A 25,723-nucleotide genomic window follows, 5' to 3' on the forward strand; every position below is an offset into this window, starting at 1 on the left:
ATTTGGAAACAGCCTAAGTGCCCGTCAGCAGATGACTGGATCAGAAAACTATGGTGCATCTACACAATGGAATACTATGCTGCCATAAAAAAGGAATTATTACCATTTGTAGGCACCTGGATGGAATTCGAGAATATTATGCTGAGTGAAATAAGCCAGTCAATGAAAGAAAAATACCACATGATCTCACTCATTTGGGGATAATGAAAAACAGTATAAACTGATGAACAAAAAGATAGATACAGAGGCAGTAAAGCATCAAACGTACTGTCAAATTACAGCAGGAAGTTTAGGGAGAGGTGGGGGAAATAAGAGATCAACTGACCGACTTGTATGCATGCATATAAGAGTAACCAACGGATGCAAAATATTGGGGGGTGAGGGCATGTATGGGAGTGGGGTGGGGGGCAATGGTAAGATATGTACACATATAATACCTTAATAAAAATTTTTTTAAAAAAAAGGTGAAAAAAAAAAGAAACGAAAACATGACCCATATATATGCTGCCTACAGGAGACCCACCTCAGAACAAGGGACTCACACAGACTGAAAGTGAAGGGATGGAAAAATATCTATCAGGCAGATGGAAATGGAAAAAAAAAGCTGGGGTAGCAATACTTATATCTGACAAAATCAACCTCAAAGTGAAGACCATAACAGGAGACAATAAAGGCCACTTCATAATTCTAAAGGGATGGATACAAGAAGAGAATATAACTCTGGTAAACATTTATGCACCCAATGCAGGAGCACCCAAATACATAAAACAACTTCTGGAATATATCAGGGGAGAGATTGACAGCAACACAATCATAGTAGTAGACTGCAATACCCCATTAACATCACTGGATAAATCCTCTAGACAAAAAATTAGCAAAGAAACATCAATCTTAAATGACTCACTAGATCAGATGGACTTAATTGACATATTTAGAACATTCCACCACAAAACTACAGAATATACATTCTTCTCAAGCGCACATGGGACATTTTCAAAGATAGACCACATATTGGGGCACAGGCAAAGTCTCTCCAAATTCAAGAGGATTGAAATCATATCAAGCATCTTCTCAGATCACAATGGCATAAAATTAGAAATCAATTACAGTAAAAACAATCACAAAAATTCAAACACTTGGAAGCTGAATAGCACACTATTAAACAATGAGTGGGTTACCAAAGAGATCAAAGAAGAAATAAAACACATCCTGGAAACATACGAAAATGAAAACACAACAATCCAAAATCTTTGTGACAGAGTGAAAGCAGTCCTGAGAAGGAAGTTCATAGCATTACAGGCCTACATCAAAAAAACAAGAAAAACTGATAATAAACCATCTAACTCTGCAACTTGAAGAATTAGAAAGAGAGCAACAAGAAAAGCCCAGTGTGATCAGAAGGAAGGAAATAATAAAGATCAGAGCAGAAATAAATGACATAAAGAAAAAAAAAATACCAAAAGATCAATGAAACCAAGAGCTGGTTCTTTGAAAGGGTAAACAAGATTGATGAACTTCTAGCTAGGCTCACCAAGAAGCAAGGAGAGAGGACCCAAATAAAATCATAAAGGAAAGAGGTGAAATTACAACAGACCCCACAGAAATACGAAGAATTGTAAAAAAATACTATGAGCAACACGACTCCAACAAACTGGTCAACCTAGAAGAAATGGACATATTCCTAAAAAAAATACGACCTTCCTAAACTCAACCAGGAGGAATCAAAAATTCTGAATAGGCCGATAACTATGGAGGAAATTGAAGCAGTAATCAACAAACATCCAACAAACAAAAGCCCTGGACCAGATGGCTTCACAGGGGAGTTTTATCAAACATTCAAAGAAGAAATAAAACCTATCTTCCTCAGACTATTCCAAAAAATTCAAGAGGAAGGAGTATTTCAAAGCTCTTTCTACGAAGCCAGCATTACCCTAATCCCAAAACCAGATAAAGACAATACAAAGAAAGAGAATTACAGGCCAATATCCCTCATGAACATAAAGGCCAAAATTATCAACAAAATTCTAGCAAATCGAATCCAGCATTACATTAGAAAGATCATACACCATGACCAAGTGGGATTTACCCTGGGGATGCAAGGATGGTACAATATCTGCAAATCAATAAATATGATACACCACATAAACGAACTAAAAGATAAAAACCATATAATCATATCAATTAATGCAGAAAAAGCATTTCACAAAATACAACACCCTTTCTTGATAAAAACTCTCAGCAAGGTGGGAATAGAAGGATCATACCTCAACATAATAAAAGCCATATATGACAAACCCACAGCCAACATCATATTCAATGGGCAAAAACTAAAACCATTTTCCCTAAGAACAGGAGCAAGACAGATTTGCCCACTCTCACCACTCCTGTTCAACATAGTACTGGAAGTACTAGCCATTGCAATCAGACAAGAAGAAGAAATAAAAGGCATCCAAATTGGAAAAGAAGAAGTAAAGCTGTCCTTATTTGCAGATGACATGATATTTTACATAGAAAACCCCAAAGACTCCATCAAAAAACTACTAGACTTAATAAATGAATTCTGTAATGTAGCAGGATACAAAATTAACACCCAGAAGTCTATGGATTTTCTATACACCAATAATGAACTCACAGAAAGAAAAATTTAAAAATCAATCCCATTTACCATTGAAAGAAAAAAATTAAGATACCTAGGAATAAACTTAACCAAGGAGACAAAGGTGTACTCAGAAAATTTCAGGACGCTAAAAAAAGAGATAGAGGAAGACATGAACAAATGGAAGAATATACCATGTTCATGGATTGGTAGAATCAACATCATTAAAATGTCCATACTACCCAAAGCAATCTATAGATTCAATGCAATCCCCATTAAAATACCAACAGCATACTTCAAAGACAGAGAACAAATTCTCCAAAATTTCATCTGGATTAAAAAAAGACCCTGAATAGCTGCAGCAATCTTGAGAAAGAAGAACAATGTTGGAGGGATCACAATACCAGATATCAAGCTATACTACAAAGCCACTGTTCTCAAAACTGCCTACTACTGGCACTAGAACAGACATATAGACCAGTGGAACAGAACAGAGAACCCAGAGATCGACACAAGCCAGTATGTTCAATTAATATTTGACAAAGGAGGCAAGAGCATGCAATGGAGACAAGACAGTCTCTTCAATAAATGTTGTTGGGAAAACTGGACAGATACTTGCATAAAAATGAAACTAGACCACCAACTTACACCATACACAAAAATAAACTCAAAATGGATAAAGGTCTTAAACGTAAGCTGGGAAACCGTAAAAATCTTAGAAGAAGCCATAGGCAACAAAATAGCAGACATTTGTCGTAGCAATATCTTTACCAATACAGCTCCTAGGGCAATGGAGACTCAGGAGAAAATAAACAAATGGGACTACATCAAAATAAAAAGCTTCTGCACAGCAAAAGAAACCATCAACAAAACAACAAGAAATCCCACTGCATGGGAGAACATATTTGCCAATGTTATCTCTGATAAGGGTTTAATCTCCAACATTTACAGGGAACTCATACAACTTAACAAAAGGAAGATAAACAATCCAATGAAAAAATGCGCAAAGGACCTAAATAGATACTTTTTGAAAGAGGACATTCAGAAAGCCAAGAGACATATGAAAACATGCTCAAAGTCATTAATCATTTGAGAGATGCAAATCAAAACAACAATGAAGTACCACCCAACACCTATCAGAACGGCTATCATCAACAAATAAACAAATGACAAGTGCTGGAGAGGATGAGGAGAAAAAGAACCCTCCTGCACTGCTGGTGGGAATGCAGACTGGTGCAGTCACTGTGGCAAACAGTATGGCGTTTCCTCAAAAAATTAAAAATGGAACTCCCATTTGACCCAGTGATCCCACGTCTAGGAATATATCCCAAGAAAACAGAAACATCAATCAGAAAGGATATATGCACCCCTATGTTCATAGCAGCACAATTCAACATAGCTAAGATTTGGAAACAGCCTAAATGCCCATCAGCAGATGAATGGATTAGAAAACTGTGGTACATCTACACAATGGAATACTACGCTGCTGTAAAAAAAAAGGAAGGAATTCTTACCATTTGCAACAGCATGGATGGATCTGGAGAGCATTATGCTAAGTGAAATAAGCCAGTCAGTGAGAGATAAATACCACATGATCCCACTCATTTATGGATAATAAAGATCATTATAACCTAATGAACATAAAGATAGATACAGAGGCAGTAAAGCATCGAACAGACTGTCAAATTACAGCGGGAAGGCTGAGGAGAGTTGGGGAGGGGGGAAAGAGATCAATCAAAGGACTTGTGTGCATGCATATAAGCACAACCAATGGATACAAGACACTGGTGGGGGATGAGGGTGGGATGTGACAGGGGGTAGGGGAGGCTGGGGGAAGGTTAATGGGGAAAAAAAGGAGATATATGTACTACTATGTGTAATACTTTAAACAATAAAATAAGTAAAAAAAAAAAAAAGAACTTTACAAACTGTTGAACAAAAATAGACAGAGGCAAAGAAGCACCGAACAAACTGTCAAACTACAGCGGGAAGGTAGGGGAGGGTTGCTGGGGGGTAAGAGATCAACAGAAGGACTTGTATGCATGCATATAAGCACAACCAACAGACGCAAGACACTGGGGGCAGGGGGATGAGGGCAAGTGCCGGAGGGGGGGGTAGGGGAGGCCGGGGGGAGGTCAGTGGGGAAAAAAAAGAGAAATATGTATTACTATTTGTAATACCTTAAACAATAAAATTTAAAAAAATTAAACCTTAAAAAAAAGACTCATTGGTGATGGAAGGAGACTTGCCTTGGGGTGGAGAACACACAATAAAAAGTACAGATGATGTGTTTTAGACTTGTGGACCTTAAACCTGTGTAATTTCATAAACCACTGTCAATCCAATAAATTCTATAAAAAGGGGGGGAGAATAAAAGTTTGGAAAGGACTCAATGTGCTGTTGCTGGCTTGAGGATTGAAGAGGCCACGTAGAAAAAAAAGGAGACATATGTAATACTTTAAACAATAAATAATTTTTTAAAAAACTGAAAAAAAAAAAAGTGTTAAGAGAAACCGGATCCTGCCAATAACCAGAATGAGCCTAGAAGCAGAGTCTGTCCCAGTGCCTCCAGGTAGGAGCCCAGGCTTGTCAACTCCCTGGTTTTGGCCTCATGAGACCCTGAACAGAAAATTCAGTCATTTATTTTTTTCTTAATTGAATTTTTATTGGCGAGTTTGGGAAGATAAAATCTATTTGAAAAAAATTCATGTAAAATATAATATGTGCACAAACTAACAGTCTTCAATATTTTAATGTTTTTTTGCATTGACTGCATTAGTGTGTGTATATATATGTATATATGTATATGTATATATATATGTATATATGTATATGTATATATATATATACATTTAAATATATTTTTATTGATTTCAGAGAGAAAGGGAGAGGGAGAGAGAGAGATAGAAACATCAATGATGAGAGAGAATCATGGATTGGCTGCCTCCTACACACCCAACTCTGGGGATCAAGCCAGCAACCCAGGGCATATGTCCTGACCAGGAAATGAACTGTGACCTCCTGGTTCATACACTCAACCACTGAGCAACACTGGCTTGGCTGCAATTGTATATATTTAGTATCTTAGCAAATAAGCAGTATTTGGTATGGTTTTATAAAGTGAAAATAGCATTTGATTTGACCACATTCCTGATAGGTAAGAAACGTGAAAGAGTGAGAAATGAATAATCTATTTACAAAAGCATCTTTATTAGTGTGGAAAGAAATGTAATTTGGATTGTGCTGGACTTCTGACAGCACAGAAGTGTGAGAAAATGATTTTTTATTTAGGATTAGAAATGATCTATTTATAAATTTCTGCTATGAAAGATGAGGAACTAGCTTTCTTATCCAACACACACACACACACACACACACACACACACACACACACACACACACCACATGAACTCACACTTCTCTTCCACAAACACAAAAATCTTGGTTAAAATATTCAATATTTGCATTATACCATATAATTATTGCTCACAGTTGATTCATGTAGAGGACCATTAATTATATTTATTTTATTTTTCCCAAATTGTCTCTTTTTTGGTTTGATTTGTTTTTCTATGTACTTGTCCTGAGTTCAGTCCCAAACTTTCTGGAAGAATCATAAAACTCCACTCAGTATGGTCAAATATATTAGGTAATCTATGAGTTCCATTTCTTTATTTTGGAGGCAAATCTCACCCTCCTGATCCATTCTGGAATGGTTGCCCTCTAGACTTGCCATCCGGCTGTCATCCTGGGAATTCCCCCTTGCTCCTCTTATGTGTTAGATTCTCTTGCCTAGATCTCAGGTTGTCCTCTTTCTTGTTTTAATGTCTTAATTTTGCTGGACGACACCCTGAACTAACTTCCTTAGAAAGATTGCATGGAAAGTAATTTTAATAAAACCCTCTGACCGCATATATTTTCACATGTGGTTAACATTTTCACTAGGTGAAGAATTCCTAATTAGAAACAATTTCCTTTCAGAATTTTGAAAACATTATTCCAATATGTTCTTGCTTCTAGTGTTGCTTTTTGAGAATGATGATTCCCTATTGATTTCCAGTTTTCTGTGTGTAACTCTTTTTTTCTGCAAGCTTCAAAGGTTTTCTTTTTGTCTATAGTGTTTTAAAATCTAACAATGATATGCCTTCTTGTGCATCTTCTTTAATTTACTGTGTTGAGCTTTTGTGAGCCCTTTCAATCTAAAAACTCATTCTTTATTTTTGAGATATTATATTATCCTATCTAATAAAGAAGGAACATGCTAATTGACCATCACTCCGTCACAAAGATGGCTGCACCCACAGCTGAGGCCAAGTTCCCATAAGGAGCCTTAACGAGCAATCAGCAGGGACCTGAGGCTACACCCTCCCCTGCCGCCATTGGGCTTGACAGGGGACCTCAGGCCATGCCCCCCACCCAGCAGGGTTTGACAGGGGACCTCAAGGTGCACTTCCCGTCCTGGTGCTGGGCTAGGGCACCTCAGGCTGCTCCCCCTGCCCCAGCACCAGGCCAGGGACCTCAGGCCGCACCCCCCACCAGGTGGGGCTTGACAGGGGACCTCAGGCCGTGCCCCCCACCCAGCGGGGCTTGATGGGGACCTCAAGGTGCACCCCCAGCGCTGGGTTGGGGGAACTCAGGCCGCGTCCCCGCTCAGCAGGGCTTGACAGGGGATCTCAGGCTGTGTCCCCCACCTGGTGGGGCTTGATAGAGGACCTCCAGGCATGCCCCCTGCCCCAGTCTGGGCTGAGGGACCTCAGGCCACACCCCCTGTCCTGGCACTGGGCCAGGGGACCTGAGGCTACGCCCCCTGCCCGGCAGGGCTTGACAAGGGTGGGACTGGCTGTGTCTGGATCTAGCCCAATGAGGGGGGGCCAGCCAGGTCTGGGTCTCATGTGATTTTGAGGTGCATGTGGGTGGGTAGGGACTTGACTCTGGGTCCCATGGTGAGCCCCAGACTCTGACAGGAGGAAGGTTTTCATATACATTTTACTAATTTTCTTTCATCTCTGACACTTCTATTATAGAGAAAGGGCAAATAGCAATAGTAAATTATTTCCTCTAATTAATCCCCTTTTAATGGGCACGAATTTCATGCACCGTGTCACTAGTTTCTTACATAACATTAGCCTTTCTATTTTCTCTCATTTTCAAATTCCTATTAGCTGGATATTGAATGTCCTGGACTGATTCTCTAATTTTCATATCTTTCTCTCATGTTCCATTTAACCGTCTTTTGATTCTACTTTTTGGGAGGGTTCCTTACCTTGATCTTAACTTTCCTTAATTTGAGCCTCAGTTCTCATCTGTAAAATGGTGATAAAAGGACCTTCCTCATAGGGTTATTGCATGATATCATTGAAATAAACCATGTAAAGTGAACTTCAGTAAATGGTAGCTGTGATTGCACACTGTTATTCTGGCACCAATTCCTTCTTCCTTCTGTGAAAATGACAATCTTAGTGGCAGCAATATATCTTAACTTTTACAATATTATACTATTAACCTTCTTTGTACTGACTTTGTAATGAAATAATATTTTCCAATTGCACTGTTTTTAGGGGGAAAATTCTATTGTATAAATCTAGTTAGCAGTATTAGAATGTTAGAATTTGAATCTCAACTTTTATTTATGCGTCTAAAAACTTAAAATAGAAAACTAAAAATAGTTTTTTTTCCCCTTCCATTTTTAAAAATTTGTCAGGGAATAAAAAGATTCACTCTCTCCCCCCACCTTGGGGTAGATAAAAACTGGAAAAATAATGCTGGAAAGCTGCTCTTGACAGTACCAGTAAAATAGCTACTTTGAAGCCCAAACTAACCATTTTCTCTGGATGGGAGAGCAGTGCACGCCTTTAATGTAGGAGGATTAATGTACATTCTGCCATGCGACCCAAAATAAGGCTGAGCAGTACCTAAGGTCACTGAGGAGGCTAACAGCCTAATTGATAAATCTCAGTCCCAAGAGGAGGCCTGGATTAGCTGTGAACTTCACAGCCAAGAGCTGCTATGCCTGCACATAGGGCCCCATGGAAACCAGAACTAAAATTACAGAGGAGGAACGTTTCTATTTATTTATTTGTTCATATTTTAGTATATGTGCTGCCAAAGTGAGCACTATTTGTTCATTTTTTTTCCAAGCAGGGATGATATTAAAACTATACAACATGGGTGCCAACCAATCAGATCTGTTGTTAGCTGTAATTTCTTGGTGGGGATCATACTAGTATGTATCAATCCAGGATTCAACAGGTAGTTCTTAAATGCCTACCCTGTGCCTTCACTGTACAATGCTGGGTGAGTCCATTTCTTTCTCTTAGTTTTAGTTTTCTCACTTGTGGAAAAAGGAGTACATGCTCTACAGGGGCCCCTTCAGGTCTAACATTCACAATCAATAACATAGTATTTTTTTTGTTTGTTTTTTAGAAAGATAATGGAAGCAGATATAGAAAAAGAGCTGCTGACCCAAAACTTGTAGATTTGAAAATATGGGGGGGGGGGGGGAAAGAAAATGATTTATGATTAGTTTGATTTGAGAATTGGACTAAGAATGAATTATAAATGTCTTCTCTCCTTGATGTTTTACAGCTTTGCCATTCAGGCTGCACCCCAGTAACCCCACCAACATGCATACACAAGATGCCTTCCCCCTTCCTGATCTACTACTTTCTTTTAGCAGTTACTTTCAGTGGCTGGAAGTGGCTTGTCCATTCTGGCAAGAGTCCATGTTCCAGGACTTTCTAAACTTCCTCTCTTCTCAGGCTTGTTCTGACTCATCTCTTCTTCCTTTTGGCCTCTGCTTCCTTATAATACATTTGGTCAGTTCATCCTTGCTAATGTAGTCAAGGAAGGCTAAGATGTTTGTGGGTTATTATTCCTGAATAAGGTTCATATTACAAGGAGCCTCCCCCAAACCATACTACCAATTTCATGATGGATTTTGGAAAATCTTTTATTATGGAACAGTTCAAACATAAAAGTCGAAAGACTGTTACAGTGAATGACTGACCACATACCCATCATCCAGCTTCAACAGTTATCAGTATGTTCAATCTTGTTTCATTTATATCTCCACCCATTCTTTACCTCCCAGTGAATGATTTTGAAGCAAATCCCAGACATCATTTCATCTGTACATACTTCAATAAACATTTGTAGAAACTAAGGACCCCCTTTTATTAAAAAACTAGAGGCCCCGTGCATGAAATTTGTGCATGGATAGGGTCCCTAGGCCTGGCAGCGATCAGGGCTGATCAGGGCCTTCCACCTGCTGGCTGGGGCCTTCCTTTGTTCTGTGCTGCCCCCTGGTGGTCAGCACACGTCATAGCGACTATTGAACTCCAGGTCTCCTGATCAAACTCCTAAGGGGGCAATTTGCATACTAGGCTTTTATATACATAGATTATTGCAATACCTTATCACACTTTTAAAAAAATCTTGCCCTACCCTGTTTGGCTCAGTGGATAGCCATTGGGTCCGAGGTTCGATTCCTGGTCAAGGGCACATATCTCATACCTTAGTTGCAGACTCAATCCCCACACTTGGGGCATGTGTGAGAGGCAACCAATTGATGTGTCTCTCTCACATCAATGTTTCTCTCTCTGTCTGTCCCCCTCCCTTACATTTTCTCTAAAAATCAATGAGAAAATATCCTCGGCTGAGGATTAACAAAAATCTTCATTGTTTTTTATTTTTAATCTTTATTGTTAAAAGTATTACATATGTCCCCTTCCCCCACCCCCCATTGCTCGCCTTCACCTTCCACCTCCCCCTCATCCGCCCCAGGCCTTCATCACCCTATTGTCTGTGTCCATGGGTTATACATATATGCATACAAGTTCTTTGGTTGATCTCTTCCCACCCTCCCCCACCTTCCCTCTGAAATTTGACAGTCTGTTCCATGCTTCTATGTCTCTGGGTCTATTTTGTTCATCAATTTATGTTGTTCAGTAGACTGCACATATGAGTGAGATCATGTGATGCTTGCCTTTCTCTGACTGGCTTATTTCACTTAGCATAATACTCTCCTTTTTTTTAATGAGAATGCAATGTTTTTTTATATATATTCTATCGATTTTTTTTTAACAGAGAGGAAGGGAAAAGGATAGAGAGTCAGAAACATCAATGAGAGAGAAACATCAATCAGCTGCCTCCTGCACCCCCCCCACCGGGGACGTGCCCACAACCAAGGTCCATGCCCTTGACCGGAATCGAAGCTGGGACCCCTCAGTCCGCAGGCAGATGCTCTATCCACTGAGCCAAACCAGTCAGGGCAGCATAATACTCTTTTAAAAATTCACAGTAATTGCTTAATATTATAAAATATCTAGTGTTCACATTTCCAAAATTGTCTCATAAATGTTTTTCTTGTATAATTTGTTCGAATCAGGACCTAATGATGTTCATGATGGGTTTTGGATACTAATACTTTGTGATATAAAAGGGCAAGGATTTGGGAGCAAACAATTGCTTGGCCCCCAAAACCATGCTACGTTGGCCTCTAGTAATGAATATGGCCCTGTCACCACAAAGTAGCTTTTTCCCCTTCTAGATTGCTGTGACTAAACATTAGTTTAATATTTCATTGGACTCTGGAAATTCTTTATAAGAACAGTAAGACAGCTGTGAAAGAAGGAAAAAGTCAAGTTTAGCCTTGAAATTTGAAAATTGTTACACAACCAACACATAGTTTTCCTAGGGAAAAAAACCCTGTATGCGCACATGCACATACACACACACAATCAAATGCCAACTTTTGATATGTCAACTTTTGAATGTTTTTGCAAATGGCAGTACAAAGCATATTTGTGTTGTATCATTTCCCCTCAGGATAAGGACCAACATTAGTACACTGGAAATGTGATATTGAAAGAGCACTTCAGCATAGGTTAATTAAGACCAAAATGTTGCAAATTCTTTATGATATTTTTTAATACATTGAAAATTGGAAAGCAGGATGGAAAAGCAGGCTTATGATTGAATGTTAGGTTGAGAAAAATTATGGGTGGTTAGATATGTGCTCAGACATGTGCTCTTTAAACCTGCTGAGTGTACACTTAGTCATGCAGCTTTCGGTAAGTTGCTGCCTTGAATACCATTGGGAAATATTGATATACGCCATGTGAGTATCACCAACCAGATATAGTAGATATATTGGAGCCAGTAGCAGCATTCCTGCTGGAGGGTCTGACTTATTCTACATTACTTTTTAATTTATTCATTCAAGAAGCCTTTAAACGAGTATAGGTTATGTGCAAGAAGCTGTGATGGATTAAAAGAAGACTAGGACATGTTTTCTGACTTATTGTTTCTTATAGTCCATGGCAGGGATGAAAAATTTGTTTCATCTTGTGGATCAGGTCTGCCTGGAGTACTGTTTTGAGAATGATCTTGAGATTGAGTTTGTGTTCAGTAGGAAGACAACTAAGATTTATTAGTGATGCCTCTTATTGGGTGCTTGTAGGGGGATGACTTGAAGCATTTGTTCCACATGTTGCCATCCTGGGCTAAGGAATGGAAGGAGATATTCATGCATACAAATAATAATCTGGAAGGCAGAATGTTAAAAATTAGAGCTGTGCTCTAGCTTGTTTGGTTTAGTGGATATAGCATCAGCCTGTGGACTAAAGGGTCCCAGGTTTGATTCTGCTCAAGGGCACATGCCCCAGTTTCGGGCTTGATCCCCAGTAGGGGGCATGCAGGAGGCAGCCGATCAATGACTCTCTCTCATTGATGTTTCTATCTCTCTCTCCCTTCCTCTCTGAAATCAATAAAAATATATATTTAAAAAATATAGCTATAAAAGGAGGTCCAAATAAAGTGCTGTAGACAGGCAGTAGAAAGAATGATGGGGGGGTGTCAACGCTGGGAGGAGACCCATTAAAATTTCTTGAAGGTGCTAGTTGATCTGCTCCTTGAAGTATAAATTCAATCTGACTAGATTAACAAAAGGGGACATTCTTATCGTTGGAGGAGTTTGAGTAAAAGCATAGATTGTGGTGGCAGGATGGATTCTGGGAGAAAGATGATGGAGATAAGCAGATGAGTTAGGAGCTTTGTCAGGAACTGGTGGGGATCTGCTGTACCAGACAAACTGGAGAGAAGGGTGTAGATCTGGAATATTTTAGAGGTGGCTTCACCATGTATAAGAGATGAATGGATAGGAAATGTTCAAGATGATGTTGAGAAGCAAAGGCTTGAGGGGGGTGGTGAGGATGAGGTAGATGAGAAATATGAATTCTGTTTTGGACATGTTGACTATGGATTGTTGGAGGGGGACTCTTGGGTCAGGATTTCCAACAGGGTTGGGAGGTACTCCCAATGAGAGGAGAGCAACTACAAGAGTCAGCTACCAGGAAAGACATATGGAATCACTCCCAGAAGAAGACACATTACAAAGCCTTCTCAGAACAGGATGAAGAAAACCCAAATCCAAGCCTGCTATGGGGCAGTCATGGGATGGCAAGCAAGACATTGTCAAGGCAGAGCAATTATTAGGAACTTGCAGCTCAAGAGTAACACACTGCTGCCACCTAGGGGCTGCATGTAAAAATGCAACGACAGCATTGTGAAATCCACTTAGAGGGGACATTATTCTGGAGCCAGCAAAACCCCTTCTCTCAAAAGCCTTTTATAATTTTCCCTTGAACTCTTTTTAGCCTAGCTCTATTTTTCTGTCCCCAGTGAAGAAAACCATGGAGGCATGTGTTCTGTAGTATCCTTTCTTTGTAGAAGGATTTAAACCTTAACACCAGACTACTTCCCATCAGCTATGCATGGTAACACTGAATTGAGATCTTTCATGCTGCTCCTACTGCCCTTCAGCTACTGAGCAAGGGTACCTGGAGCACAACTCCCTGCTGGATGCACCAAACCCCTGGTTTTGACTTCACTGGCTGGCTCTGACTTTTGATACCAGAATATCCTACTTTTTGCCTCTGGAGGCACCACTTACTCATTGATGTTTTTTTGGTCAACCTCTTTTTCTGGAGTGGAACTGAATCTTCATACTTTTGTTCAGTCATTCAACAAACATTTCTTGAGCTAAGTACTGAGGATACATTGGGGAGCGAAAAGAAGGGTAGCAAAAACTTTTCTGAGAATGTGACATTTAAGTTGAAATTTGAAGGGTTCGTAGGAATTCGCTAGGAATGAACTGCTCTGAAAAAAGCATGCAATCCACAAGGCCAGGAAAAGAAGAAGCCACCCTTCAGGTTTCTCTGTCTTCTAGGCTGATAGTGCAGTAGAGAATTTCAACAGTTTACACAGACAGTCTGTAGGAGAATCCTTGTTTTTAAAAAACCTTTTAAAATGTATTGATTTTTTTAGAGGGAGGAAGAGAGAGAAACATCGATTTGTTGTTCACTTATTTATGCATTCAATCTTGGCGTATCAGCACAATGCTCTAACCAACTGAGCTATCTGGCCAGGGCCAGGTGAATCCTTAACCTGAGTTGGAATGTCCATTAAAGTGAAAGGTGTGTGTGTTAAATAAAAATAATAATTATAACAACAACAATAAAAAGTCAGGACACATAGAAATAGAGAACCAAAAAAACCAATAACTCCAAATTAGACTGCCCCTTTTGGAAAGGAATAAATATCAATAGATGGAAATACTAGTTTTCTTGAAGTCTTGAAATCTGTGTTTTGGTTTCTTTCTTCCATTTTTCTTTTTCTTTCTAAGAATTGAATCAATTTTTTAAATCTCCATATACATTCATTTCATCTGGAACATAATGTTTTAAATATCCTAACAAGTTGAACCTGAACCAAATCAACATATCAAAATCTACCTGAACTTCAGATTCCTCATTGATAAAATAGAGATAATAGTAACAGCTATATCCTGGGGTTTTTTGGAGACATAATGAGTTAACACTTGCAAAGCACTTAAACCAGTTCCTGGTCCATAATAAGCACATAATATATGTTAATATTATTATTTCAGGGCTGACCTGATTATAAAACATGTCAGGGTAAATACAGGCTGATGGAGCATCTTCAATGCCATGGAAAAGGCTGGTTACTCCAACTACACAAAGGACCAACCCTTACACTAGAAATGGTAAGTGATAAAAAGAAGCCCAGTATATTGTATGTAAGTTACCTGGTTTGCAGAAGTAGACAAAGAGAGAAGCTTATGATATAGCTCATGTTCATAAGGGACCTCCTCTTCCTTCATTCCTAACAGGTAATCTAGTCTCTACCCAAATACCTCCAGAAACAGGAAGTTTCCTATTTTTGGAGAAAGGTAATTTCATTTATTGGTAGATAATTATAATTTTCAGATCAATCTTTACATTGTATAGTCCAAAATCATATTCCTCATATGTTCACCTGTTAATCTTCCTTCTGCCCTGATGAACCAAACAGAACCAAAAATCTTCCCTCACAATTGGCAAAATTGGAATAAGGACTATAGGCTGCACTAGTGTATCACTGTCAACCTTCCTGAATTGGATAACTGTACTGTGGTTATCCATGAGAATGTCCTTGTCCTGGGAAATTATGCTGTGAATATTAAGGAGAAAAGTGCCATGATGTATGCAACATACCTTCAAATAGTTCAGGAAAAGGAGAACATTAATATATAAGTAGCGACAGAGAGAGTGATAAGACAAATGACAAAATATTTAAAATTGGTGGGATCTGGAGAGATGGTATATGAAAATTACTTGTAGTATTCTCTTTTTTCTTTCTTTGTAGTATTTTTGCAACTATTCTGTAACTGAAATTATTTCAAAATAAAAAGTTAAGAGATGCGTCTGGGGTTGGCAGCAGCTGCGGCAGCGGCGGCGGCTGAGTTGTATGGCCGCGCCGAGCCGCCCTTCGCGCCTCGCTCCGGCGAAGCGCACTAAGGGGCAGTGGCGGCCGCTGCAGCCGCTGCCCTGCACGGCTACGGAGCTGTGAACTTAAACCTGAATTTGGCGGCAGCAGCGTCTGCCGCCGCGGCGGCCGGGCCGGGACCCCACCTGCAGCATCACGCGCCGCCCCCGTCGCCGCCGCCGCCGTCCGCGCCCGCGCAGCACCCGCACCAGCACCACCCCCACCTTCCAGGGGCGGCCGGGGCTTTCCTGCGCTACATGCGGCAGCCAATCAAGCAGGAGCTCATCTGCAAGTGGATCGACCCGGAGGAGCTGGCCGGGCGGCCGCCGCCGCCGCCACCGCCCCCGGCCGGCGGCGCCAAACCCTGCTCCAAAACTTTCGGCACCATGCACGAGCTAGTGAACCAAGTCACGGTGGAGCACGTGGGCGGCCCCGAGCAAAGCAGCCCCATCTGCTTCTGGGAGGACTGTCCGCGCGAGGGCAAGCCATTCAAGGCCAAATACAAGCTCATCAACCACATCCGCGTGCACACGGGCGAGAAGCCCTTCCCCTGCCCCTTTCCGGGCTGTGGCAAGGTCTTCGCGCGCTCCGAGAACCTCAAGATCCACAAGCGCACTCATACAGGGGAAAAGGCTTTCAAATGTGAATTTGATGGCTGTGACAGGAAGTTTGCCAACAGCAGTGATAGAAAGAAACACTCCCATGTCCACACCAGCGACAAGCCCTACTACTGCAAGATTCGAGGCTGTGACAAATCTTACACTCACCCGAGCTCCCTGAGGAAACACATGAAGATTCATTGCAAGTCTCCACCACCTTCTTTCTCCAGGAGCCCTTGGCTACTCATCAGTGGGGACTCCCCTGGGTGCCCCCTTGTCCCCTGTGCTGGACCCAACAAGGAGTCGACCTCAATGAGTGGTACGTTTGCCAGGCCAGCGGGGGCCCCCAGCCACCTCCACACACCTTCCAGCAACGGAACCACTTCTGAGTCTGAAGATGAGGAGATGTATGGGAACTCTGAAGTTGTGCGGACGATACATTAGAATGTATTAATAATAATAACAAGTAAAATAGTAAAAGGGAGTTCTTGGACTATATCCTAACATGAGACAATGCTGAGCCTGGGAAAATCTGTGACTCAGACTTGCCACTGGGTCTAATTAGCCCTATTTATTTGGTATGAAACCCTATGGTGTTTGTACATTTAATTAATTTAATTAAGATATTTGGGCTTCCCCCCCCCCCCTAGAAAACAAACAAAAAACAACCAAGCTGGACTTTACAGGTTGCATGGGGACAGGGCTGGGAGCAAATTGTACCAAGAAAAATGAATGGCGAGTAGTTGATCAAGATACACCCTGCCAATAATATATATATATATATATATATATATATATATATATATATATAGAGAGAGAGAGAGAGAGAGAGAGAGAGAGAGAGAGAGAGAGGAGAGAGAGAACAATAAGTCAAAACTCAACAGAGCAACAAGGCCCTCTGCATTTCCTAGAGTGCCTTGCAAATGCCTTTGATACCATAACATGGGCTTCTTTGGAGCCTCTTAGCCTCCTTCTTGGGCCCTAATTCTGCAAAGGCCTCTTGATTGTAAACCACACACTTGCTGCATTGCCAACAGATCTTGGGACTCTTAGATTGTACCTGTGTCCAAAAATATTTGTAAAAACCTTTTAAGTTTTATTTGTCATTTTCCATTTCCACTTTTTATTACTGATCACACCTAAACACTGTTTTTACACAGGATTATTCAGTACTCTGCTTGTATGATTTTAAAAAAAAATGCAGCAATCTTACTACATTTCCATATATTGTGCTACTGTGATTGTTCAAGCAAAAGTGGAAATAAGAGAAAAAGCTGCTGCAAAAAAACAACTGTGAAACTGCTATTTTATAAAATAGAAAAAATTCAAGTGCTTTCTTTTCCTGATTTTTTTAAAACTCTGAAATCTCAGATGCTGCCTCTTTACTATGTTCAAACTTCTTGGGTAATAAGGAAATTACGTTTTAGATCATAAGTTCTTTGGGATGCCAGAATTAACAGGCAAGGCTAGGGAGGTGTGAAGTTGGCAGCATGCCTATTTTTTTTGAAAGCTGTTGTTTTTAAAATAGGCCAACTCCTCTTTTATACTCTTATATTAACCTTTTAAAAAGCCTTTATTTCTCGATGCCCGAAAGTGCATTTTAATGCATTTTCTTCCACCTGAGCACTGAGCACACGGAACTGAACCCCATTTGAAAATGACAGTGTGTGAAGTGTATGATTTACATTAAAAGAGGGGAGGGAGTTGCTATACATATTAAAATTTTTAAAAGGTTTATAGTTACCACCAAACATTGATGAATGTGTGACCTTGACAGAGCTGTCAAGCTAGGATAAAAAAAGGTCAAGGACCTAGGACAATAACTCTTAGTCAATTTATTTTCGGTTGGTACAACACATCTTGTGTGCAAAATGTAGTCCGTCATAAACATCATACAAATATACTAAAGAGCACTAATTTATCCTCGGAGACCCTGAAGACACCCCTCCCCAGGGTTTATAGAAACTTGTTTCGTGTACTGTGAGTGGTTGTAGTCTTATCGTTGTTAATAACCTGTATGGGAACACTATTTGTACAGCTGAATTAATTTATTTTCAGACATCCTTTTTTTTTTCTTTCCTGGAAGAGTTCAAAGCACACCAAAGAATTATATTATACATTTTGGTGAAAGATTGTTGTTTATGATCCACGGTTTATTTTTTAAAAAAAGGAGAGAAAATGGAAACATATATTTTTAAACTTACTTGAATGAACAACGTAATGTGAAACCAGGACTCTTCCTGCATGTCTTTTTTGCATTGTGTTGAGATTATATATAGTTTATAGATATATTATATTACTAGTACAGTGCATGGTGCTGTCACTTTGCAAGCCTTTCAATGTTGTCTTCAAATTGTTATGGTGAATATTAAACATGCAGACCCTCCTTTATAAAGAAAAAGATCATGAAACTTGATATAAAATGAGTCTACATTTAAAAGTTTATTTGATTTTCCTATTCACTTTAAAATCTTTTTCAAATAGACAAAAAAAGGTATGAACTTTGAGGGGATAATTTATGTATTGTAAACTTATTAGAACAAAATAATTCTGATTTGTAATGAGTTGTTTTATTTATACAACTTTTCCAATGGTAGTTTGCACTATTCTTTATTATGCTACAGGTTTATTTATTATGAAACAAAAGAATATGTATTTTATGTATTTTGTCATGCATAGGTTAACTCTGCCACAGATTTATTGGTTCCTGATACACCTAAAATGGAAAACTTAAAATGTGTACCTTCAATAGAAAGCAAGGATGATTATGGAGTAAAAATTTAATAAAGGTATTCTTCCTATGTATTGTTAAAAAAAAATAAAAAAATAAAAAGTTAATTTAAAAATCCCCCCTCTTTCATAAGACAGTTCTCCAAAGGCTTGAAAAAACAATTACCACATTTTTATTCTATTTTTCTCCTTCCTTCCTTCCTTCCTCCCTCCCTCCCTCCCTCCCTCCCTCCCTCCCTCCCTCCCTTCCTTCCTTCCTTCCTTCCTTCCTTCCTTCCTTCCTTCCTTCAACAAATATTGATTGAGCATCTGCTTTGTGCCATCTGTTTTTGTGGAAATTGGGGGCACTTAGGGAAGACCAAATGTAATCAAATTATTACACAAATAGTTCTGTTCTTTCTTTGATAGAATTACAATGGAAGAATGGGGTAAGTGGTATCAGAAAGCCTACCATAAGGTTCTAAGCCTAGCAATTGGCTGTAGCCTAAGGTTGTAAGGATGCAAAGGGGAGTGAGCCAGAGAGATTAGCACTCCTTTATGAAAAATCTGTTGGCTGAGGGAAGGATTTGTGGGCCCAGGTGAGCAGCTTCGGACAAGCAGTTGACAAGTTGTTCCATCTGCTCCCTTAAAAGTCACAGAGTGTTGAAAAGAGATTACCCGGATTTGAATGACAGCTGCTGTGTCCCAGCGATGTAATTGTGAAACAAATAGAAGAACTTCAGTGCCTGGTGCAGTTTGGAATCAATCAAGGGTAGGAGTCCTTAGCTGACCTCTCAGAATGTTTTGGATTTCCTTAGGAACCAGACCCCAGGTTCTCCTCTGCCAGTGCTCCTGTGCCCATCAATCACAGCCATTCCTGATGGCACAGCTATGGCAGTTGGGCCCCTTGGCATAAATTTCAAGCTTGGGTTTGTGTTGGGCTAGAAGAGTCCTGGGGACAGAAATTCTAACAGGAGCCATTCCAGTTTCTGCAGCAGGATTTGCCTTACAGCCTAGATGAGAAAATTTAAGCTTCAGAGCCATCAACGTGTACTTTTTTTCTGAGAAAAATAGCCATTAAATATTTGAAGAGCAAGCTGAGGGTATGCATGTAAAGCCAAGTGCAGAGAATATAAGCCCTTAATGAACAGCAGTCATCCTTCTTGTCATGATTGGTGCCAAATGGGCCAGGTAAGGGAAAATGGTAGCATGAAGATGTTGGATATTTAATACCTACAGGGCACCTCTCTGTCAAGGGACAAGGGACAGGGCTCCAGGTGGAAAGGTACAATTTACTTTTGCCTGTCTCATAGTTTTGCTTATCACATGCACCTAGTATTCTAAAAGTCAATACTCAAAATCTGGTACACAGTTTATTCATTCATTCAATGAATGAATTGAGTACTTGCTATGTTCCAGAAACTATCCCAGATGCCAGGGATATTCACATAAAGGAAATAAGTAAACACAAACCTCACATTTCTATATACCAAGAGAGATTTCACAGTGCTTTCATATACATGATTTAATTTGATTCTCATGACAATCAAATGAGATAGACACTATTGTGATTTATCTCCATTTTATAGATAAGGAAACTAACATACTCAGAGATTAATGAATTGTTCCAAGAGTGGCAGAACTGACATTTGAGCCCAGGCCTCCAGGCTGCATGTTAGTGATTCCTTCATTGCACAGATAGCTGCCAACCTTATCTACTCTCCAGCCTCCCTTTTCCAGTTGGGCACCCAGGGTTTTCCAGCCTGCCTTCTGCCTCTGCACTCCACCATACTCCCTCTCATGCTCTAGATCTGGTTTATGCTGCAGCAATCCACTCCATCAGTCAGTCAGCAGGGATTTTTTCAAGTACTCAGCACTGTTACTTCACAGTAAATAGACACCAAAGGACCACTTGGGCCTCAATCACCTCAGTGGATCCAGACTAGCAGGGAGGGGCTAGTCTCTCTTTCCTGAGGCGTTGCAGTTGTGCAAATGTGGATGAACATTTAGCTGGACCCCTCTGTGGTGGTGGTCTGGGGGAGTGCTCTCCTATGTTCAGAGACCTGGGGCAGAGCGAGAAGAACTTGTCAAATAACAGTTTCGGATGCCAGGGCCCTCATCAGAAGTTTGGCACTGGGCTCCCTCAGATTTGGTGGCCTGTGCTCTCCTATAGTTAAAACACTCCCCTCTGGAAATCCTACCACTGTATTTTGGGTTTTAGCCAGACTGCTAGATTGTTGCAATTAAAGCAACTTCTAGGGACACCTATTTGCAGAGCACAAGAGATTTAGGTCTGCTCTGAAATGATACACTTGCACTGTATGAACTCTTTAGAATACAAAGCACTCAGGCTTTGGACAGACTTTCTCCATATTAAGACATATAAATAACTCAACAAAGCGTTTGTTTTAAAAATTATTTGAATCCCTTGTAGATTCTAACTCCATGCCAACACAGTGCTGTGGGAAGTGCAAGGGCTTGAAGTAGATGGACCTTTTTCCAAAAAATGACCTCACCTCTTCCAAGCTGTGCAACTTAAGTTTTCTTACTTAACCTCTCTGAGTCTCAATTTCTATTAAATGTAGCAATCCATAGGATAGGTTTGAGAATTGAGGGAGTTGGCATATGTAAAGCACCTGACACTATACCTCGCACATTAGAACATTCAATAAATATTTATTCCTTTCAACCTCTTTTTGGACTAATTGAAGAGGCAGAACCAGTCTGAAAGAGTGAGAAGTAAATAATGTAGTTGTTTAAAAATTCAATTTTAGGAGAAACCAAGATGGCGGCATAGGTAAGCACCTAAACTGCTGCCTCGCACAACAATTTCAAAACTACAACTAAAAAACAGAACGGACACCATCCAGAACCACAGGAAAGCTGGCTGAGTGAAAATTCTACAACTAGAAGGAAAGAGAAAAGCTCACAGAGAATTGGAGGTATGGCAAAGGGTCTTTGTGCGCGCAGAGAGGAAGGGCGGCTGAGAGCCTGGCTGACTTTCTCTGGCAGAAGGGGGAAGGAAGTCCCCGACCGCACTGAACCTCAGTTCTGACTGCAATGAACCCCAGTTCCAGGCGAGCCTCTGGGGACCCACGCTCTTACAGGGGAGTCTGGACTTTCGGGCGGAGACTCGGGAGCCGGGAAGGCGGAGGACTGAAGGCGCATGCGTGCCAGTGCGCACAAAGGCTGCGGAGGTTGCCACAGGCTTTCCCTAGTGGAAGGGAGTCAGAGGCTCCTGACTGCACTGAGCCCCAGTTTTGACTGCACTGGACCCCAGTTCCAGGCGAGCCCCTGGGGACCCACGCTCTTGTGGGGGGAGTCTGGACTCTCAGGCGGAGACTTGGGAGCCGGGGAAGGCAGAGGTCTGCGCGTGCGCGCAAGGGCAAGGCTGCCGGGAAGCCAAGACTGTCTGCTCCGCCCTGAGACTCCACCCCATCCAAACTGAGCACAGAGGCTATTGCAATTTGGCAAGTCTAATCCTATAAGGCTGTCTCCAGCACCGAACTTCTCCCAGCATAGACGCAGCTGATCCTTACAGCCAACTGGCCTGGAGGTCAATTCCTCCCAGTGATACCAACAACAATCAAGACTTAATTACAACAAGGCTGTACACACAGTCCACAAAGGGGTGCACCAAGAGTGTCCACCTCAGGTTAACTGGGGAGGCCGACCCACTGGGCCATATAGGAAACCTAGCACACAAATTTACCCTACCAACTCAGGGAAGCAGTGAAAATGCGGCGTCAAAGAAACAGATCACAAATGAAAGAAATGGAGGAAAACAAACGACTGGATATAGAATTCAAAACCACGGTTATAAGGCTTTTCAAGAATATCCTAGAAAAGGCTGATAAATTCAATGAGACCCTCGAGGATATGAAAAAGGACCAACTAGAAATTAAACATACACTGACTGAAATAAAAAATATTATACAGAGACCCAAAAACAGACTAGAGGAACGCAAGAATCAAGTCAAAGAATTGAAATACAAAGAAGCAAAAACACTCAACCGAAAAAGCAAAAAGCAAAAAAAAAAAAAAAATCCAAAAAGTTGAAGATAGTGTAAGAAGACTCTGGGACAACTTCAAGCGTACCAACATCAGAATTATGGGGGTGCCAGAAGAAGAGAGAGAGCAAGATACTGAAAACCTATTTGAAGAAATAATGACCAAAAACTTCCCCCACCTGGTGAAAGAAATAGACTTACAAGTCCAGGAAGCGCACAGAACCCCAAACAAACGGAATCCAAAGAGGACCACACCAAGACACATCATAATTAAAATGCCAAGAGCAAAAGACAAAGAGAGAATATTAAAAGCAGCAAGAGAAAAACAGTTAGTTACCTACAAGGGAGCACCCATACGACTGTCAGCTGATTTCTCAACAGAAACAATGCAGGCCAGACGGGAGTGGCAAGAAATTTTCAATGTGATGAATAGCAAGAACCTACAACCAAGATTACTCTACCCAGCAAAGCTATCATTCAGAATTGAAGGGCAGATAAAGAGCTTCACAGATAAGAAAAAGCTGAAGGAGTTCATCACCACCAAACCAGTATTATATGAAACGCTGAAAGGTATTCTTAAAGAAGAGGAAGAAGAAAAAAGTAAAGAGAAAAATTATGAACAACAAATACATATCTATCAACAAGTGAACCTAAAAATCAAGTGAATTAAAAACCTGAGGAACAGAATAATCTGGTGAATATAATAGAATCAGGGGCATAGAAAGGGAGTGGACTGATAATTCTCAGGGGGAAAGGGGTATGGGAAGTTCATGAAGAGACTGGACAAAAATCATACACCTATGGATGAGGACAGTGGGGGGAAGTAAGGGCAGAAGATGGGGTGGGAACTGGGTGGAGGGGAGCTATGGGGGGAAAAAAGGAGAAACAATTGTAATAATCTGAATAAAGATTTATTAAAATAAAAAAAAAATAAAAATTCAATTTTAATGTTTTCATGTATCCACACAAATAGAAAATAGAACAATAGCAGACATACAAGAGGGACTCAGAATTAATTTAATATACCTTATAAAGAGCTGTAGGAAGAAGTAATAACAGATGATAGTTATTAAGCAATTACGTGTCGAAAACCATTCTCAAGACTTTACAAGGACTATCCCCTTTAATCTTCACAATAACATTTGAGCTAGATGTGATTATAAACTTCGTTCACAGATGTGGAAACTGAGGCACAGGAGGATTAAGAATCTAAGAACTAACTGGCAGATGCAGAATTCAAACCGAGTTTGTTGGGCTGCTGAGCTTGTGTACTTCACCACTATTACCCCATCTTTTTTTTTTTAAAAAATACATTTTTATTGATTTCAGAGAGGAAGAGAGAGGGAGAGAATCATTGATCAGCTGCCTCCTGCACGCCCCCCACCGGGGATTGAGCCTGCAACCTGGGCATGAACCCTGACCAGGAACCAAACCCTGGCCTCCAGGTTCACAAGTCAATGCTCAACGACTGAGGCACACTGGCCAGGCTGCCCCAGATTTTTTTAAAGTATAAAATAAAACATAGCCTTTAATTATAGTATGCATCATTTTCCCTTAGGTATAATGAATGTAATACTGAGTCAGAAAAAAGGTGTAAACTATAATTTTGTCCAGGGATCCAGCATTTATTCTTTATCTCTCCCAGAGAGTCAAAGTGTGAATACATATTATCAAATAGTCAAATATTGATGAAACATATGGAAGTGGTTACTCTTAATATTGGTTGACAGGGCCAGATATTGAACATACTTTATGAAATGTATAATCAGTGAAAAAGGTCATATAAAAGTTTTTAAAGAAATTAATTAAGGCTAACAAAACATTCAGTGAACAACTACATACAATCTTACACACTACTCCAAAACTAATATTTTACAAAGAGATTTTTAATGAAATATACAAATTGGATGAATTATTTTAATTATAATTATTTAAAAAACAACTTTTGTTAAGTGGTACTATTTTGGAACTCAATGGTAAGGTCTCACTGAATAATCATAATGTTTAAAATAATGTAACTATACATTAAATGCTTTCAACCACAACCTTTTAATTTAATACAAGGAATACTACACTGATACAAAGAGTATTTAAATTTCTCCTTATTCTCATAATATACCATTGTTGAAAAGTAAATTTTTCTTACTCAAAAAAAGAATGCAAAGAAAAGTATTATAATCTGATATTGGGTTTACTATTACCCCATCTTTAGTGCTTAGCTAACCCAACCCAAATAAGCACTTCTTTTAGAAAGTCAAACCTTCCTCCCCCCCCCGCCCTTCTATACTCCTTCCCCACCCCTACTTCCTCTTTTAATCTCATGGACACTTATTTTAGCAACTCTTTTCTGTATATATCTGAAATAAATAGCCTGGCTCAGTCCAACATTTTAACAAGTCCACCTAAACTTATGTGACTGAGTTTAATTTTATTGTTTTGTTGAAAATAGAACATATGTGCATAAAGCATGCATATACATTTTAACAGAAGTTGAAAACACACCCATGTAACCATTAATCAAGATCAGAAATAAAACACTGGGGCACCACAAAATCCCCGTGTAGATCTCTTTTCAATCAAAACTCCTCCCTCACCAGCAGGGTAACCACTCTCCTGACTTTATGGTAATATTTCCTTGCTTTATTTTAGCTTTATCATCTCTGTATGTATGTCTGAACAATGTAGTTTAGTTTCACCTGTGTTTGAGCTTTATATAAATGGATCCATATCAGAAGTATTCTTTTTTATAAAACAGCTTTATTGTGATATTAGAGGCCCGATGCACGAAATTCATGCAAGGGGCTCGGCCCTCATAGCCCCAGCTGCCTTGGCCAGCCCTCACAGCCTCAGCCGGCCCTCACAGCCCCTCGCAGCCTCTGCGGCTTGCCTCGGCCCTCACAGCCCCGGCTTTGTTTGGAAGGTCATCCGGATGGACGTCTGGAAGGTTGTTCAGCTGTCTGGTCTAATTAGCATATTACACTTTT

General features: G+C 40.2%; 1 pseudogene across 1 annotated transcript; it reads left to right on the top strand.

Annotated features, from left to right (window-relative positions):
• The first annotated feature begins 15,354 nt into the window (after window positions 1-15,354).
• Window positions 15,355-16,464, top strand: LOC308239737 (zinc finger protein ZIC 5-like; annotated as a pseudogene). The gene has a single exon. The product of its transcript is annotated as a zinc finger protein ZIC 5-like (transcript).
• Window positions 16,465-25,723: the final 9,259 nt, after the last annotated feature.

This window comes from Plecotus auritus (genome assembly GCF_963455305.1).
Source record: "Plecotus auritus genome assembly, chromosome: X".
NCBI classification, from domain to species: Eukaryota; Metazoa; Chordata; class Mammalia; order Chiroptera; family Vespertilionidae; genus Plecotus; species Plecotus auritus.